Source organism: Pseudophryne corroboree, chromosome 7 (genome assembly GCF_028390025.1).
Source record: "Pseudophryne corroboree isolate aPseCor3 chromosome 7, aPseCor3.hap2, whole genome shotgun sequence".
NCBI classification, from domain to species: Eukaryota; Metazoa; Chordata; class Amphibia; order Anura; family Myobatrachidae; genus Pseudophryne; species Pseudophryne corroboree.
Genome location: NC_086450.1, coordinates 480,833,309 through 480,841,618, shown reverse-complemented (window position 1 = coordinate 480,841,618; position 8,310 = coordinate 480,833,309). Strand labels below are relative to the sequence as shown.

The 8,310-nt window shown below is 40.5% G+C and overlaps 1 pseudogene; it reads left to right on the top strand.

Annotated features, from left to right (window-relative positions):
* The first annotated feature begins 7,616 nt into the window (after positions 1-7,616).
* LOC134946933 (5S ribosomal RNA) lies at positions 7,617-7,735 on the top strand (annotated as a pseudogene).
* The last annotated feature ends 575 nt before the right edge of the window (positions 7,736-8,310 follow it).

Here is an 8,310-nt window from a genome sequence, read left to right as displayed (position 1 = left end):
CTAACATTCAAGTTTGCGTGTTAATTTTTGTAGTTGTCTTGTTAATTTAGCGTGCCATGGTTGAAATCCGGAGCTTGTCTCTCAGCTTGTGCCAACATGCTACAGTGGGTCTGATAAGAGGGTGTTAAAAGACAGGGAAAATTGAAAGCTTGAATTGGAAATGATTTGTTTTCAATGTTAACCCATTACTTGAAATACCCAGCACTAGTCCAGTCCATATTCCTAGTGAGCATTACAACATGGCAGTAAGAAAGAAAATATGGGAGTTGCAGGCCACCCAGATGTTTAAGTCTATAAAGAATATCTATAGAGTACATCATGCGGCCCACTCAACAAAGTCACATACCACTCTATGTACATTAGCTCATCAAACCACTTACAAAGAATTGGAATGGGGAGGGGTAGCAGGACGGGTCTGGGACTCAGGGTCGACAGCACAAAGGTCGACACACTTTAGGTCGACGCCAATTGGTCGACACACTTTAGGTCGACATAGACAAAAGGTCGACAGGAACAAGGTCGACATGGAAAAAGGTCGACATGAGGTTCTTTTGTGTCGTTTTCTTCGTAGAGTGACCGGGAACCCCAATTAGTGCACCGCATCCCCTCGCATGGCTCGCTTCGCTCGCCATGCTTCGGGCATGGTGCCTTCGCTCCGCTACCGCTTCACTCGGCACACTTTACCGTTCCAATCGTAGTCGACATGGATCGTTAAGTATGAAAAGGTTCAAAAAAAGAAAAAAATCGTGAAAAACTCATGTCGACCTTGTTCATGTCGACCTTTTTACCATGTTGCCCTTTTGTCCATGTCGACCTAAGGTGTGTTGACCAATTGGCGTCGACCTAAAGTGTGTCGACATTTGTGCTGTCGACCTGGAGTCCGGATACCAGAAGGACATACAGTGCTCTTGGAAGCACATTCATTTTGATCACACTTATCTTTCATGTTCGGGAGGTTTTAGAGCTCCAAGATAAATGGTCTTGTAATAGTTTTTGTTTCTGTAGCAAGGGTTCACAATTGTATCTGAAGGTCAAGGAAAGATCTCTGCACAGCAGAATGCCAAATTATTTAATCATCTGCATGGGATGCTGAAGCAGTGTTTATATTAAGAGCTACAGACTTAGAGTAGTTCATTTTAAAGTTGGAGAGTTCAATAAATCTTTGGAACTCAGAAACAAAATTGGGAAGAGAAATAACTGGCTTAGTAACTACAGTCAGGATGCCATTTTGCAAAGAGGGTTAATTTACAGTATACTCCTTTTCCTAACTGTCATGCCCGCTATGGTAAGATTTTTCCAGATGGCACATGCCAGGGCCTACATGCAGAGCACAATTATAAAAGTAGAAAGGAGAAAGCCCTGCTGAGTGCCATTGGAAAAGACAACTACTGTAGGTCCAGCAAGTCCCTGACAATCTTTACTCTAGTCATGGGCATAGAGTTTATGGTACAAATCCAACGAACATATAGATTGGTAAATGCTCAATTAGCTTAGTGATATCATTCAGGTGCTCGGAAGGAAGGGGTATTTCTGAGCAAGAAAAAAAGCAATTGGTTTCCCCAGCACCCTGAATGATAACAGTAACCAGATATAAATCCCACATGATAATAGAATTCAGAGATCTTCATTACACATATTTGCGCAAATAGGAGTGTGATCTGACCATATCATTGGGAGCATATCAGAACAAGAAACAAGATGGAGACAACTGTGGGGTAAAAAGAGGTGATTTTTCCTATGTAGACTTTGTGGGGGCAGGAGTAGATGTGGAGTCATGTTCTGAAGAACAATGTATACTCCATATGTTGATGAGCTGATGATCATGTAGAGTTTGATTTACCTTGTGATAGCTTTTCTGAGTGTCTACTAAGTTTGCTGAACATGTCTAATTCTGGGTATAAAATCCAACTTAGGTCACAACCAAAGACAAGCAAACCTTCAATCAGAGGTTCAGTAAGGCGCAGCACCTTCTTTAGAAAGGCTGGCTGACATTGGTTAGGAAGATAAACATTGATAAATGCTAAGGACTAATAACCAATGTTATATTTAAGTAATAGATTCCTACCTTCTACAACTGGCATCTAATCATTTTAGCAAGAGGAAGGTGAAAATAAAACATTATGACTCCTAGACTCTTACACTGAGTGTTGTTTGAAAAGTAGCCATGGTACTGTAAGTAGTGGGAATTCTCTATTCTGAATAGGTGGTGCAGAGACATGTTTAAAGTGTGTCTCCTGTAGAAAGACAATATCTGCCCTATCCAAACCCAGCTCATGGGGTGCCCAAGACCACTTCTTCAGAACATTGAGTCTCATGGCATTAATTAAAACTATTTTCAATTTAATGGTCATGAGAAAAGTGAAACCAGGCTCCAGGAGTAAACCAATTGAGAATTATGCAAGAAAGGAGTGTAGCTTTGATCTTGAAAATATGCTGCAGGGAAGAGAGGAAAGAGAGAGGGAAAATAAGGAAAGTAGAGCGGAATAGGGAAGCTGGAAAAAAATAAAGTACAGGAGCATTAGGTAAATATAGTACAATAAAAAAACCATAAGAAAGAATTGTAAACACTGCTACCAGGTAGCAACATAGGAAAACATACTGCTACACCCAAGATAAGTCATCCATGGTGTGAGGGAAAGTGGGGTTGGTGATAACAACCCATTAAAAAAAGACTTCACAAAACACATGTAATCTCATCTGCAGTATGCAAGATTTCATGATTTTGTGTTCCAGATACAGTATGAAGCTGAGCCAACATGGAAAATAATAAGTATCCCAGGACAAATAATAGTACAATAATATGAAGAAAAAAATTCAGTATGTGAATTCAACAGTAAATCAACTAAAATGTAGGCACAGAAAAAAGTCAAATATTAGACTACCTGGAGACTATTTAGGATCAAAATACTGTATACCAAATCAAAAGAACGTCCCTATGACTGGACATTAGAAGCAAGTTGCATAAAATACTTAAAATGTACACTAGGTTTCAGGCACAAGGTGAGCAGGGTACCTTTACAATATGGACAATAATGAAGCAATTGGAGGTTAGACCCCACATATATGAGCTTTCTCGCCTCAGCTTTAGTCAGCATATACTGTGTATGAGGACCTCCCTGCACTTGGTCGACACTGTTTTGTTTAATAAAGTCCACTAGTTGGCAGCATCTAGAAAGTGCTCCACAACAAATACAACAATACACACCCACTGACACACAGCAGAACCACAGGGTCCTATCTCAGTCAGCGGGTGTGTATTATTTCAGGCGCTGATAATTCTGTAGATTTATAACAATGGTCAACAAAAAATAAATAAAATAAAATTTAACCACCTGTATGCAGCTCCCACTTGGCAACCTGAACAAATACCAGTGAATGAATTACAATAAATCTATAAAAAGAGAGCGCATGTAATTTAAATAGTTTAATTCTATATTTTCATAAAAGACAAAGACGTCTAATCAATATGTACATAATATACTTTTAAAATTACCAAGAGAACAATACCCTCAGTTGCGATATAACAATATCCTTAATTTTTTGCACATAACAAGTCCATATCAGTATATCAACTTGTAATTATCATTTGGTGATAGTTTATCCCAAAGTCACTTTTTATGAAGACTTAAATATTGTAGCTATAATAGCTGTCTGTCCCGCATCATCCAGAACCACTCACTTGAATAGATGATTTTATTCAAAGAAATATAGTGAGTCCAGCAACAGTGGAATTTACTCCATTATTATTCATTTATGTAAACTGATACCATTGTGCTTAGATTCTTGATATATATTTGCATGAATGGATATGTAAAAAGTTCAAGAACCGTATCTCACCTCCTTATTTCCACAAAGCTTTTATAGATCACCATGCCAACCTCCTACTCGGAGTATTATATCCCTTTCCCGTGGTAATTATAACACATACCAAAAGCCGGCTCCCAGCTGCAGCATCGTACAGCTATCTGTCTCCTCCTGGCCGTAGCACAGGCCGCGTATGTAGAGGCTTTGAAGCGGAGCTCGGCTCCCGGCTGCGGCAACGTCGTACAGCTGTATGTCTCCTCCTGGCCGTAGCACGGGCCGCTTGTATAGACGCTTTGAAGCGGAGCTCGACTCCCGGCTGTGGCAATGTCGTGCAGCTATATATCTCCCCCTGGATTTTTCAAATTTTCTTTTGAGATTACTCGACTTTGTCCTCTCTAAGAATTATTTTGTCTTTCAAGAAAATTTTTTCTTACAAGTGAGAGGTACAGCAATGGGCGCAGCCTGTGCACCTACGTATGCGAATCTGTTTTTGGGATGGTGGGAGCACTTTTATGTCTTTAAAACCATCAATGAGAAATACACCATTCATGTGATATTATGGCAAAGATATATTGACGATATTTTTATCATCTGGACGGAGATAGGGACCTTCTGATGGATTTCATTACCATCCTTAATACCAATGACCTCAACATCAATCTGACCTACACCATCAGTGCTGAAAAAGTCCCATTCCTGGACCTGAACATCTATAAATCCACCACAGGTTTTCTTGAAACTGAGCTATATCGGAAGGAGACTGCAACCAACAGTCTCCTCTTCCAGACCAGCTCTCATTTTCCCCCCACGGTGGAAAACATCCCCAAAGGAGAGTATCTTAGGCTGCGGCGCAATTGCTCAGAAGAACACACCTTCAAAAACAAGAGCAGAGAACTCACTAATCGCCTCATGACTAGGGGCTATAGCAGACGATCACTCAAACGCGCATACTCAGCTACAGCAATGGTAAAGAGAGAGAGTCTGATTTTCAAGAAGAAGAAAGAGGTCCCCGAACAGGATGATGTTATTAGATTCATAGGAACTTTCTGCCCCGAGTGGAGAATGCTCAAAAATGCGGTAACAAAACATCTCTCCATACTACAGCTGGATCCTGATTTATCCCCTTTTCTGAATTCACCTCTACAGATGAGCTGGCGTAGATCCAAAAACATTAAAGATCAGCTATTTCAGAGCCACTTCGTAACAACTACACTCAAGAAACCCTCGGTCACAGGCTCTTTTCCCTGTGGCAAATGTAAATCATGCCCTCAGATACTGAAAAGCAGTACGGTTAAGGACAGATATGGCCAAACAGTGAAATTACAACACTTTTTTAATTGTGATACACAAGCAGTCATTTACTGTATAACCTGCGGATGCAATCTGAAATATGTGGGTATGACTACACGAAAACTCAAAGAAGAGTCATGGAACATTTGGGCAATATACGTAATGCAGCGAAAGACCTTGCACGAATGAAACAACTTACTTCTGTTGCCAGGCATTTTCACCATCACCACAAGGGATCCATCAATGAACTTAAAGTCTTCGGTCTAGATCGTGTCCATTTGGGCATACGAGGTGGGGATATTACTAAGGAACTGTACAAGAAGGAAAGTGAATGGATCTTTCGGCTCAACAGTCTCAGGCCTTATGGCCTGAATGAAAACATCAACTATGCAGTGTTCTTGTGAATATTCTTCCCAGTAACAGAATCAATTCCAACTCCCATCATTTTTCCACAATTAACCTTCCTTTTACTGCCACTCTTTCTTTCTTTCAATACTCTCACCTTCCCTCTCTTTTCCCCACCCCATCTCCTCACCCGTCTATCCCCTTACCCACACCCCACTCACAGGCCTTCAATGGGTGGTCACTTTCACCAGTATGCACCCCCCTTTCCTCAATTAATCTCCCTCTCTCTTTTCACATTTTATATCTACACCGTTTCCTAGTCATCCATTTTTTCACCTCACTGGCACACTCCTGTCACTTTTTGGTACTTACTAGTTATTTCTTCCCCCCTCCCTTCACCCATTACCCCTTTTTTCACCAATAATATTTCAATCCTCCAATACCCTTTAGGTTTATTATTTATTTACCCCGCTTACTCCCATATCATTTCCCTATGTATCAAGATATAATTTTTGCAATACTGATCTGCCAATCTGCTTTTATTATTTTTTTAATATTTTTTTTATTTTATTATTTTATTTTTAATTTTTATTATTTATTATTTTTATTATATTTTTATTTTATGCCATTTCAATTTTCTCTTACCCTTATTTCTACCCAGGGTTCCTACTTATCATAATGCTCCCTCAATTCTGTTTCTTATTTATGTTACAATCAGTCTTCCCTTCCCTGCGCTGCTGTCTTGCCATTATCTAAGATGGCGCCAAGGGTTTATCTGCTCTCACAATAGGCAACTGCCATCCACAAACATGGCGCCCGTGATCTCGCGATATTTCAGGGCCATCACATGTGCACACACGGCCAGTCACCCAATGACCTCTCGTGATTGCACAAGCCCCGCCCCCCAACGCACGTCACGTCCCGTCGCCGTAACAACGGACAGACGCTCCACAGCGGCGGCCGCTATCTTCAGCCCAGCGTTCATGATATCATCCAATTAATGGTCAGTACATATTCATTAGCTGCTATAAAACCCGATGCTGCACACTCCCCCCTAAACCCGGAAGTGAACAAGCCCACCAGGGCGAAACGCGTTTTCCGAGAGGGGGACCACACACTGAGTGATTTCTCAGCTCCTGCCTGGGCACATGACAATGCCCTAACTTGCCTTCTTTCTCCAATTTTGGTGACCGTAAGCCAACAGCTGTTCTGTGCACATCCAGCACAGACAGCAACATACCCTGTGTATTTATTACATATGTTCTACTAGACAGCATGTTAATAGTCCTGTAGCATACATAGATATAATTTTGTGGCAGATAGTGCTGATGACTACAAGCCTGCTGCTGCTCTGTGTATACTTGGCACAGACGGCAACCCTTGATGCGCACTAACTTCCATCACATCTAATTGGACCCACTGTTGCTCTGCATATAAGCGTGCACAGACAACAACACATTATGTGTATTTATGAATATGCTTGATTATACAGCAAATGTTTAGATCTGTGTAGCACACTTATATATTCTTAACAGAGTGCTGATAACTGGAAGTCCACTGCCGTTCTGTGTATATTCTGCACAGACCGCAATCCTTGATGTGCTCTATATTAATCTGTTGTATGTTATTCCATGTCATTTGGACCTGTGTAGCACACACAGCTCCTTGCTACAGCACTACTGTCTAATAACCTAACATATACAGCCCTAATTTTCTTTTCATTTTCTTTTCATCCCTTTTCTTCATCCCTGATTTTCCCAAATCAATATCTGTTAAAGTATTCATACCATTATGCTAAGCTTTTTTCCAGCAGAGGCCATTATATTGTCTGATAATCCTAATAATCATCACTAGTCTTTCGTGATGATATATAAATTTTTGTGACAGTTCAACCCAGCATATCTTTCATACCTCTTGCTCATACTTTACTATTGCTTCATGGACTCTCATCTGCGATTCACGGAGCACAATACCACAGATGTGGGATTTGTTGAGCTGTGTCTAACGCAGAAAGCAGATCCATCAATTACGCTTTACTGATTCATTTCTTCTCTCTCCTATATACTATTTTAATTTCCTTTTTCCTCTTCTTCTTTTTTTCTGTCCCTCTTTTTTTCTTCCTCTCTCTTCCGTTTCCTACATAGGTGCACTCTCATTGGTGTACTATCATAAAAATTCTCTACTATCATACCACGCTGCCAATGCCCGATCTCGTCTGATCTTGGAAGCCAAACAGCGTTGGGCCGGGTCAGTACCAGGAGAGGAGACTTCCTGCGAATACCCGGTGTTGTAGAGTTGGGACCATTTCCCTTCATATGTGTTTGCGACGCCAACAGCAGTATCACCACTAATTCTCTTTTGCCCTTTCCTTTTCCTTTTTGAGGCTTACTACTAATTTTTGTGGCTTACGTCAGAAAGTCTAGTTCATTTGAATGCAGGAGACCAACCAATTTCGAATTAAGTAGCCCAAGTGGGACTTACCTATCAAATAACTCTTATGATCACTCCTTGGTTCCACTAACACAGATATTCTGTGCTGGTCAGGGGAATTGGGGGTAAGACGAATCAATGTCTACAACCATTCCAATTACCAAGTGTAATTAAACGGACCAGAACATTTTATTCATTCTAATTATCACATTTCTTTCTTTGATATGGATCACTTATATGGGTATTTTCATTATAAATGTCAATATTAAAAGTTATGTTTTAAGTATCTCTCTCTATATGTTATAGGAATTTTCCTTTCCTTTCAAGAGTGCGCCCACACAAGAGCCTTCTTTCTCTCCCTTCTTTTAAGAAGCATAGCATATAAGGGAGGATATAATGTACAGCTGATCTACTATTCACCGTGACTGAGGCAAGATTATC